The sequence below is a fragment of the Odocoileus virginianus genome, chromosome 9, assembly GCF_023699985.2.
Source record: "Odocoileus virginianus isolate 20LAN1187 ecotype Illinois chromosome 9, Ovbor_1.2, whole genome shotgun sequence".
In the NCBI taxonomy this organism is placed as follows: Eukaryota; Metazoa; Chordata; class Mammalia; order Artiodactyla; family Cervidae; genus Odocoileus; species Odocoileus virginianus.
In genome coordinates this window covers 66,290,124-66,302,327 of record NC_069682.1, presented here as the reverse complement: position 1 = coordinate 66,302,327, position 12,204 = coordinate 66,290,124, and the positions used below count along the sequence as shown (strand labels likewise).

The 12,204-nt window shown below is 38.7% G+C and overlaps 1 protein-coding gene across 16 annotated transcripts in view; it reads left to right on the top strand.

Annotated features, from left to right (window-relative positions):
* Nucleotides 1-12,204, top strand: part of PTPRT (protein tyrosine phosphatase receptor type T) — a 1,083,381-nt gene that overhangs the window by 815,519 nt on the left and 255,658 nt on the right. The window lies entirely within an intron of this gene.

Genomic DNA, 12,204 nt, shown 5'->3' with positions numbered 1-12,204 from the left:
TCGTGTCCGACTCTGTGCGACCCCATAGATGGCAGCCCACCAGGCTCCCCTGTCCCTGGGATTCTCCAGGCAAGAACACTGGAGTGGGCTGCCATTTCCTTCTCCAATGCATGAAAGTGAAAAGTGAAAGTGAAGTCGCTCAGTTGTGTCCGACTCCTAGTGACCCCATGGACTGCAGCCTACCAGGCTCCTCCATCCATGGGATTTTCCAGGCAAGAGTCCTGGAGTGGGGTGCCATTGCCTTCTCCGATAGACACACTACTATATGTGAAATAGGTAACTAATAAGGACCTACTATGTAGCATGGGAAAACTCTACTCAATACTCTATAATGGCCTAGATGGGAAAAGATTCTAAAAAAGAGTGGATATATGGATATATATCAGATTCATCACTGACTCAATGGACATGAGTTTGTGCAAGCTCCTGGAGATGGTGAAGAACAGGGAAGCCTGAAGCCTGGTGTGCTGCAGTCCATGGGGTCTCAGAGAGTCGGACATGATTGAACGACAGGAGTTTCGCCTGGCTCTACACCTGAAACTAACACAACATAGTAAATCAAGTATAATCCAATAATTTTTTTTGACAAATTGATATTTAGAGAATAGATAATCAAAGTTTCAATAATGGAACCCTGCTGTGGGATCATGTGGCTTTGAGTCTGACTGTTGGCAGTCACATTAGATAGATGGTAATGGATTCAAGGTGAAGTCGAGTATTTTCAAGAACAAAGAGATCAGGCTATGGAGGGCATAGCTATCTAAGCAGATATAGTTCTTATGACACTAACCCTCCCACCCAGGGGAACTGGTGAGACCCTTCCCAAGAGCACAAGTGACTCTGCATGCTGCCTTCTCCTGGGTCTCACTTTTTCTCCAGCCTGTTTTCTGCTGACCTTCACTTCTCACTGTTCTGTCCCTGTGACAGTTGGCATCACTGCTTTGTCTCAGATCTTTGCACAGCTGATGAGTGATGGCTCTCAGTTTCTCTACCTGTAGTCACCCAAAGGTCAGACTTTCAAGTCAGCCTCCATCAAGTGCATCTCTTGTCCGACCTATTGATGCCTTCTGAGCTAGTGCGTGGATCTGTGCCATGTTAGAATCCAAGGAGGTTTTCTCTCATCCACAAAGCTTTCTGCTCAGTACTGCTCCTGCTGCCCGCAGCTGCTCAGAGTTGCCTCCTCTTGGCAGCAGTAAGAGGGGTGATCCTGGAAGCACTGGATTTTTAATAGGACTGGAACTGTTTAAAAGTTAGAGTCTTCACCATGAGGTAGAAGAAATTTGTACTTATCCCCTTTCACAGTGCAGCCCATCCTTTCCTTGCCTGGCTGCTGGAGGTTTGCTGTTTAGTGCATTTCCACTTGGCTGTAGGCTCACTAAGCAGTTTATAAAGGTTATAAATGTACTAAGTAAATATTCTTGGCCAGACCAGGGAGTAGCAGTAGTGCAAGGAGGAATCAAGGGCCAGGCTTCAGACCTACACAGTCCAGCACCATAGCCAAAGCTCCATGAGGCTATTGAAATTTAAATTAGCTCAAAGTAAACTAAAACTTCAGTTCGTTAGTTGCACTATCCACATTTCAAGTCCTTAGTAGCCAGATGTGGCTAGCAGTTATCGTATTGAGCAGCATTTCCATCATCACAGAAAATTCTCTTTGACTGCATTGCTGTAGACTCTGGGAGGGCTGGTAAAAATAGGTCAGGACCCATATTTGGTTTCCGACAGGTTATTATATTAATGTAGGCATTTGAGACCATTGGTAAAGGCCAGGAATCCTGTCATAAGAAATACAAAATATAATGGGGGCTTATAAGGCAGAAAATATGTCTCCCCAAAAGCCAGAGGGGACCTTTGACTGGGCTTACTTGCTGCTTAAGACCCTGATCTACTAAACTGGACTTCCCAAAATTCCATTGAATGACTCTTGCCTGGGAATAAAGTCTGGGGCCCAGAGTTTTCTATCTTTATTGAATAGAAGACTCACCTGGAGCGGTGGTAAATATGAAGATTCTTGCCCATCCCTAGTGGTAATGAAATTAGACCTGAGAATCAGTGTTTTGAACAAGCTCCCTGGTGGTGATGATTCTGCTGGTGGTGAACCACAACTTGAGTACCATCGGTTTAGCCTCTAGGTAGCCTTAGGTATGGAGAAAAAGGACTGTACAGGAAACCAAATACTTCCTTCTCTGGTACCAGTATTTGTTCATTGTGATAATACAGAGAAGCAGTTGTTTTGCATTTTACTATAGTGTTGCCCCTGTGGGTTTTACAGCTTTTGGAACTCTTATGTCCCTTTTGGTGTATGTTTCAGCATGAAGATAATCAGTTTTCGCTTATGAGAGCTGAACTAGGACTTCTGCCGGCTTCCTGCTCAGTCCCTGTCCACCGGGGGCTAAAAACACACCATTTTCTTATGATGATGAGAATGACTGGTATCTGAAATACATGTTGTGTTGTTGCATGCTGATAGCATATCTGAATATATCACTTCTGTACAGATATTGGGGCTTAGGTAGAAAATAGTTGTTGGGTAAGACTGAGCATCAGTATCAGAACAAATCTGTATTCTTTCTCGGAAGGCTAGAGCAGCCTGGGAGAAACAAATCCATTTCCAACTTTCACTCTATAAAAAGTTCCATATTTTCTTAGATCAGACAAAATATATTGAGTGCCAAAATGCTGCAGCAATACGGACGCGTCCCTCAGCTGGGTTGGAATCTGTATGCATTGTCCCCCCGGGCCAGTTTTGATTATGTTCTTTTTTCCTTTTATTGCAGTCAGCAAATCTGAATTTGCTATTGTGGGGAGAGCAAGAAGAAGAGGGAAAAAAATGAAGGTTTTTAACCTTCAGAAAGTTCAGAGGTTCAGTCTGAATAAGCACAAAAACTTTGCAGTGTGCTTCTGAATTCCTTGAATTTGCAGAACTGATCAGAATCCCAAGAGAACTACCTTGCACATAGGATTCAGGCCCCGCTTTGTAGCTAAAAGGCAGAGCTGCAGTTATGAGAGAGGAGTAGAATTAGGGAAAGAGGGAAGAGGAATCAGAGGGGAAAAAAAAAGGAGTTTGGTCCCCATCCAGGCTAAGTTTCAGCCTATTCAGTTTCTTCAATTCAAAGCCATCTGCTTCCCACGACTCCCAGATAACGTCTCCCCTGCCAGGACACCCTGTTCCTGCTTAATTGAAATTAGTTTCCAAGAATAGTTGTCCAATGCAGTTTCCAGTGGGGGGGCTGTTTTGAAAGTCACAATAGGAGTTGAAGCTTTGGGATGCAGATGTCCACACATGAGCCAGATGTTTGAAAGGCATCACATGGTCTGCAACAGCCTTCACATTTCCAAAGCCAGGAGTTCTCTCATTGGCCTCTGCCACTCGCAAATGGCTCCTTTGAAACTGCCACCATCTCTCCATCAGGGACCTGTAAATCCCACAAGTGTGAAGGGAAACAGTCACTTTGATTCAGGTTTAGAGCAATGTGTTCCCCAGGCTTAATTATACCACAGGTATATAAATTACAGAAACATGTTAATGCTCCCATGATTAAAATTATAGAGTGCCTAATTGAAAAAGCATAAACTGAATTGAAGAATTCCTAATTATAGTTTGCTTTGAGGTGTTAATTTCCTCCGTAACGAATGTGTAATTTCTTGGAACCTAAACAGGTAGCCTCTTGCATCAGCACGTAGGCTGCAGACAGATGGGATAGGTTGATTTTTCAGTTCAGAAAGTTGATAAAAGAGGCTTGGTTCACGGGGAGAGCATTGAAAGGGAGCCTGGGAAGGAGGCAGAACTAGTGAAGGCCATAAACCAAGGTCTACCTTGGGGACATTGGGACCAAAGACTAATGAGGAGCCCCTAGAAAAAATTTTCCACCTGCTTTTCTCTTTCCAGTGTCTCAACTGTCATCCCAGTTAGTTTTAGTAATTTTTGTGCCTGCAAGACAGTGACTCTTAAAATTTGTTCTGGACCAATGGTAATATCTGGTAATTTGTTAGAAATGCAAATACTAGGTCCCACCCCCAATCTATTGAGTCAGGAGCTCTGTGGATGGAGCCCAGATGGCTGTATTTTAACAAGACCTCCAGAAGATTCTGATACATGCTAGAGTCTGGGGAGCACAGTTCTGAGTGGGTCCCAGATAGCCAAAGTCACATCCAGCTGAGCTTTCTTGGATTCCTTCTCTGGATCGGAAACTGTGATTGGTGGTTTCCCAAGCATCATTTCCTTGTATATTCTTAACATCACACTGGAGTAGGGGGGAAGAAAAGTTCCTTCTTTCTCAGCTGAGAAAATTGAGAACCAGAGAAGTTGGCTTGTCCAGCGCTTATTATCTTTGAGAGCTGGAGGCCTTGTCTGTGAGCCCTGATGGAGACTCGAATGCATCATGCTGTCCATTTTTTTCATTCTTGTGACATAGTTTCCATTAGTATCTTTAGTGATCAGTGAGTTTTCTAAGCACTGTGGAGCTGGAGGCTGAGCTGCTGCTGAGAATGGCTTCTAGGTGAGCCACGACGTTGCTAGCGTTGTGTCTGACTGTAGGACAGGGAAGGGGCTCCTAAGTATTGGGTTGACCAAAAGTTAGCTTGAGTTTTTCCATAAAATGTTACAGAAAACCCCAAAAAAGTTTTTGGTCAAGTCAGTATTTGTAAAAAATTGCTATTAATGGCGTAGATTGTTAGGCTGTTTCTTCCTGAACAGTGATGTGAATTCTAAGTATGAAAGGCCACAGCTCAGAAAGATACTCCTTGAATTCTGGCAGGAACTCTGCTTGCATAATGACCCAAACAGCTGTGAGCCCCCTATTAGTTACTTTGGGGACCCAATGAGTAAGATACACTCTATCTCCATCTCCTCTGTCCAGACATATTGGTTTTCTCAGGTTTCTGTTTTCTAGTCTAAACACATCAAAGACCTACTCTGTGTGTGTGTGTGTGTGTGTGTATTTGCATTGTCATAGGTTTTAACCAATCCACAGCCATCTGAAACAATAAACTTATGTTCCTGATTTACATCCCTCTATCTGGTTTTTGCACAATTCTTAACCATTCCCATACAGTTGAAAATTTGGGTCATTTATAGTTATTTGTTGTTATAAATAACCCAGCAATAAATATATTTATTCATGCTTTTCTTTTGGTATTGTATCTTTAAACAGGAAAAAATCCCCAGGAGTGGAATTACTGAAATAAATAAAATGGAACTAAAATGTATTGAGTGCCTACACTTATATGCCAGGCACTGACAGCCAATTCATATGTATTAACCTTTTTCATTCTTTAATTAAAAAACCTCAAAGTAACAAGCACACATAGCTGAGAAATCAAATAATCAAACCATTCTCTGCTCCACATTTTTCAACCCCCTAGTCGTGTGCCCCATAGGCAACTGCATTTTAATTCTTTGCTATTTCTTCTGGGAATTGGCAATGTCACTACATAATGTGCTATTCTAAAGTTATTGATTACAGACATTATCTATTTACTTCCCACTATTATAGATGAGAATTTGGTTGTCTTGAATCATCCAGCTTCCCAATGTAGTTGTACTCCTGGTTTTAGTTAAATAAATACACAGTAGCTAATTTTATCATTCTAAAAGCAGGCTTCAGTGCCAAGTGATATTCAGTTTTTATTTTAGTATTATATAATTAACTTCAAGCTTACTATGTACTCCACACTATTTTAAGTCCTTTACCTAGATCAACTCAGTTAATTCTCGTCAAAACTCTAGGAGGTAACAACACATAGTATCTCTGTTTTAAGATGGGAAACTGATTAAGTCACTTCCCAAGGTCATCCAGCTAGGAAATTGCTAATTTGGGATTTGAACATGACCTCTGACTCCAAAGCCTGTCTCTTAACCATTATGCTATACTACTCTCATCACTCTTCCTATTTTGTACACTTTAAAAAAATTCATTATAGAAGGTACTAGTATTCTATTTTGCACAAGCAATAGCTTTATTATTCTATTAATACATTTTCTTTCACAGAGCTTTACCATTTCAGATTTATTATTACTCTTTCTTCTTTGATTTTCTTGTTGTTTTGTTGTTGTTGTTGTGGTGGTGGTCATTTTATATGCCAGCCTTGTTTAGCACTTGTTTAAAATTTCAGCAATCATAATTTTTCCTTTGAAGAGCTATTTACTGTTCTTGCTTATGGAAGCAATCATTTCTTTTCTGAGGATGATGTTTTGATTTGGAGAGTGATAAAGGTTTTGTTGACTCCTATATTATCTCTGTTTCCTCTGGAGTTATTTTTTCCTGATTTGAATTGACTACTCTCATTCACCTTGGGACATTTCTCACTTAGTTGGTGAGTCTTGGTAATCAGTGTTTAAAAGTAAGGTGTTGTAGAAGTTGAATAGAAGTGATGTTTTGGGGGGTGAAGTCTTTCAAACTCTTCAGAGCTAAAGCCTCTTATCTCCTGCCAGAGGAGTAGGAGTTAGATATAAAGAGGTCCATTTTCCAGGGTTTGATGGTGTCAGGCATAGACTCTTGATCAACACCCTTGTTTTTAGCCCCACATTTCACTTTCACACCCTCCCTGTTTTGTTGCTGCAAAACTGGAATCTCACTTGAGATTCACTTGACAAACCACCTCCACTTTTATTCACATCTTTTTATAATTTGACTTTCCATATCCTGCCACAACAGATACTTCTCTTCTGACCTTTTTCAGTCTTCCAGAATTTTGGTGAAAATTCTCATCCACTAATAGCCCCTCTCTTATTCTTTAGTTCCTTGTGGATTTATATGCTTTTTCATCTTTTACTGTCATGTTAGTGGGCTCCTAGAAGAGAGAGGAGGTAAATGGAGTGCATTAAATCTTCCATTTTAACTAGAAGTTCACTTACATTATTATCTAATCCAGTTCTCATAGTAGTCATTTATGGAACATTATTACTGTCTTCAGATTTCCAATATCATTTAAATATTTAAAGGGAGGTCCTACAACTGGTAAGATTCAGAGCCAAAATTCAAATCTGATGCAGATTTTTAGAATCTATACTCTTTCTACTTCCAGGTCATAAAAGTATTTCTAAATCTTGAAAGCCATTGCCAAATTATTTCCCCAATTTGATGAATCAATTTTTAGTGCTTCTGGAATTAGATAATCCTACCAGTTCTACCATAACGTCACCAAGATGCCATATTATAATTATGTTTACTTTTATAATTCAGTGGGTTTTAAATGGGGACATATTATCATTTTGATTTGAATTTCTTAGTATTCTGGCAAGGCAGAATTTTTTGGCTGTTTTATATTGTTTACATTTCTTTTTCATGAGTTAACTTTTTAACATTCTTTTCCCATTTACCTACAGAAGTGATAGTGGTTCTCAACCAGAGTTAGTATGCCCCCAGAGCCAATGTCTGGAGATACCTTTAGCTGTTACAGCTTGGAACTGGGGGCTGCTACTGGCATCTGTCTAGTTAGTGAAAAGAGCCTCAGATGCTAAATATCCTACAGTGTTCAGGACAGCTCCTACAACAAAGGTCATCCAGCCAAAATTCTAATAGTGCCAAGATTGAGAAACCTTTGAGGATCTTGATAGCACTTCTAGTTTTAATTCTTTTATAATGCATGATTAGATCAGAGATTCTCAATCTTTTTAGCTTCAAAATCCCTTTACATTATTAAAAAATTAAGATCCCTAAGAGATTTTTGGGTTTGTCTATTGATATCAATATGCTCTATTAGAAATTAAAGTTACATTTTAAATATACTTTTTAAAAATAGTAGTAAACTCATTACATATTAATATAAACAGTGCATCCATATTTTTAAAACAAATTAGGGATAAGAGGTGCATTTTTTAACATTTTTGCCAGTATTTTTAAGTATTTTTAAGACCAACTTGTAGAGGATAAGTAGATTTTATACGTTTAAGACTGGCTTATAGAAGATAACTAGATTCTCATATCAGTTATGTATCAATTTATGTTGAATGGATATTTTATCTTTGACTTTATTCTTGGTATTTAGTCCTTATTTTGTAATTTTATGCATTGGTCAGTTAAAAAATTCACTGAATTATAAAAATCTTCTAAATGTTGACCCATTTCATTATGTAATATCAAAGCATTTTATTTGGTAATATCACCACCAAATCTCATCAGTAAAGCTTTTAAGTGTTGGGACCCTGTCAAATTCACAGTGACTGATAACAACTTTTCCAAATTATTGTTTTCACCTACAGCTCAGTTACAAACAAATACCATTGGTTTCCCTTAAAGTGACACATAAACTTGATTTATTTTGGAGAAGATATTTATCAAATATCCAAATGTGAAAAACTACAATTTTCTAGTCATTCTTTCAAGAAACAAACAAAAAAGGTACTTCATTAACAATATGGCTGGTTTAGCATGTAACTCAGTCATAGAAATGAGTTTTCCTTAAGAAGCCATTGTACTTCAGTAAACAGATGACATGATTTAGACTTACTTCCTATTGTGTCACAAGAATATTAAAAATCCATGTACTCAAGCCTTGAAATGAACATTTTTCCTGCTTCATCCAAAACATTTTTAGGTAAAACTGGCATTTTCGGGTTTAGAGCAAATTTTTATTTGTTGGTAAAGAACACAGTGGCAAGTACTGTTGGGTACCACTGCCTTGGTTCATGTGAAGGCACCCACTATTGCGTTTGCAAATATCAGCAGAGTAGAAAAGACAAATAAAATCATACACTGTTCAAATCATTTTGATATTGCCACATCATTGGAAGGATCTTAGGGACTTAAACTTTTGTTCATTTGGGCTTTATCAATATTAACATTCTCTATTAGAAATTAAAACTCCATTTTAAACATATTATTTTAAAAAGATAATAGTAGAGAGATTCACAGACCACACTTTGAGAACTGCTAAATTAGATGATAATATTGTATATAAGTATCTCTTTACCTCACATCACAAATTCAGGGCTAGGCTTCCACAGGAGGGTCTCTGAAATGTGTTGTATGTAAGAATATCTAGCAAGTTTGTGCAAAGTTCATATTTCCAAGTCCTACACTGAAAAATTCTTAGTAGGACTCTGGAATTCACAGGTGATTCTGTTGTTAGATGGAGACCTGGCCCCTACAGTTCTCCGTGCATAGGTGATTTTCAGCTCACTGTATTCCTGCAAATAGCTTCATCCATAGGTTACATTTTCTTAAAGGAAAAAGCCTTTAATTGGTATTATAATTCTTCTCTAGCATTTATTTGTCCTATCCCCTATCCTATGCCAGTTATTATGATAAATTTAATGGCTAATTAATAATGATTCCATTTACCTTTTTAGAGCTTAGAAGGGCTTCTTTGAGGATAACTGATTTCAGATGGTCTTATAAAAAAGTGCTTAGAGGATTCTCATCACTTTCCTTCCCTTAAGCACATGTCTTTATTGCAAGTAGAGACATCCAAGGTACCCTACTGATTATTCTTTTAAAAACAGACTGTGTGCATCTTCCTCTGTGAAAGCATCACTGTGGGTTTTGTCGTGAAGTCTGGAGACTGACTCCCTGTGGAAGCTAGCCTTGTTCAACTTAACTTTTTTTTTCTTTGCTCCTTTCACAACATAAAGCAACTCTGGAAAACAGCAATGACATTTCAGGTGAGAATTTGGCAGGAGGGTAAAGTGGTTGCTTCCCAGGACATCTGAGGAAGAAGAAAGTATTGGGAAGCCTGGGGTGAGGAAAACAGCCTGACTTTCCAGCAGGGAAATAAAAAGCTTCAGAATGTTTACTAAAAAAACAGAACAAAATAAAAAAGGAAGATTTTTCAGTTCCCCAAATTGTTTTATTTGACTTTATGGATTTTCAAAATTTAATATGTAAATATAGTAACCTAAATCTTTTAAAATGAAGATTCTGGTTCAATAGCTCTGGCATGCATGCTTAGTTGCTTGGTCATGTCCAACTCTATGCAGTCCCATGGACTGTAACCCACCAGACTCCTCCGTCCTTGGGATTTTCCAGGCAAGAAGACTGAAGTGGGTAGTCATTCCGTTTTCCAGGGGTTCTTCCCAACCCAAGGATCAAACCTGGGACTCCTGCATTGCAGGCAGATTCTTTACCATCTGATCCACCAGGAAAGCTGATCTGGCTTGGGGCCTGAGATTCTGCAGTGCTAACACATTCCTAGGTGATGAGGACACCATTGGTTCATGGGCCAGTGAGTAACAAAACCTTAGCATTCTGCTTCTCCTAGCAGTCATTTGTCTAAACACTGTTTATTAGTTAAGTCTGCTTAAAGTTGTTGTTTAAATGAGCCGTTAGTGTTAGCTATTAAAGCTAGTTGGTCAGTGGTGATTGTTAAGTTTTTTTTATACATTATTGTATATTTGATTGATTAAAATGATACTTTTCAACATGAACCTGGAAAATAACACTTCTGAAGTTAGGTAGGGGTGGAGTATATTTATTAAAAATTCAAAAGTCACATTTCTCAGCAAGATAGAAGTGTATTAGGCATGGATCATGCCATGTCACCCATGTGCAGAAATCCATTTGTCAATTAAGAATATGGTACAATTTCACAAATTGTTTAACAATTCATGAATTAATTAATTCCATTAAACAATTTCATGCCTTAGGATTGCTATGAGCAGTAAAGGGAATAAAGAGGATTTTTGCCCAATTCATAATATATATCAGTAATTATTAGCTTCCTTTCTGTGGTTTTTTGTTTTGTTTTTTAGAGGAATAAAGCTTTATTTATTTTTTCCCCAGTGGGGAACTAGTTGTAATGCTGCAACTAGTTGTAATATATTAAACAATTATTTTCAGAGTTATTTCATGTTCTTAATTATCTCTGATCCCCATCACAATAGTGAGGTAGTGAATATAACTTCATCATTTTATTTATGGTTACACTGGATCTTTGTTGCTGGGCACGGGCCTTCTCTGGTTGCAGAGAGGAGGGGCTACTCTCTGTGTTACATGGGCTTCTCATTGTGGTGCCTTTTCTTGTTGTGAGCATGGGCTTTAGGCTGCATGGACTTTGCTAGTTGTGGCTCTAGAGCACGGAGTCAATAGTTGTACATGGGCTTAGGTGCCTTGCAGCATATGGGGTCTTCTCGGACCATGGGTGTAACCCCTGTCCCCTGCATTGGCAGGCAGATTCTTAACCACTGGACTACTGGGAAGCCCTACCATTTTATTTATAATAAAGTTTAATTTAGTTTTGTAACAAAAATGAGCTTGTAGAAATTATAGGGGAAAAAAAAGGAAAACGTCATTGTGATCCATCATAAAATATTAATATTTGGGGTGGGGTTTTTTTTCATATTTCTTTACCACATTAAGTGGAACATAGATTTGAGCCTCCCTTACAAAGTTGCATTCTACTTTTGCCTCATATCATAATAACTGTTATCATTTTAACATAATAATGATGTTTATTAGGTACATATTATTTTATTTCTCCAAATTATTAGAAGATTTGCCCCACACTTCTTGAATACTTCTTACTGTACTGCTGACTTGTGATGCTGCCTGGGTGTGTTTGTGTGTTTATGGATATCCCACGATATTCTTGGGCTTCCCAGGTGACATTGGTGGTAAAGATCCCGCCTGCCAATGCAGGAGACGTAACATATGTGGGCTCAATCCCTGGATTGGGAAGATTCCCCTAGAGGAGGGAATGGCAGCCCATTCCAGTATTCTTACCTGGAGAATCCCATGGACAAAGGAGCCTGGCGCGCTACAGTCCATGGGGTTGCAAAGAGGTGGACACAACCGAAGCATCTGAGCACACATACACTATATTCTTGGTTTGCCTTCCCTGCTCCATTAGGTGTCTCTCTGTTGATCACTGCATCTGCACCACCCATTTAAATTACAGTTTTACAAGACATTTTAATATCTGGTCCTCTCTTAATGATCCTTGTTGTTCCAACTGTTCTTACCTATTTTCACTCTTCTGTTTCTCTGTGAAGTTTAAAATGATTTTGTCACTTTGTTCCCTAAATAATCCCCAATAGAATTTAGTTTTAATTGATTCAAAACTGTTAGCACTTAATCTGAAACGGTTACATGAGCATGAGCTTTTCCACACTGAAAGAGGGCAGGCCTCTTTCCCCTCCCAGTCTTCACTGTTTCTCAGGAAATCTGCATCATCCCTCCATGTAGATGACATCTGGAGCTACTTTGTTAAAATTATGGTATTTTCTGCTCTTTCCACCATTTGGTTTGCTAACTGGGTTTTTCTGGT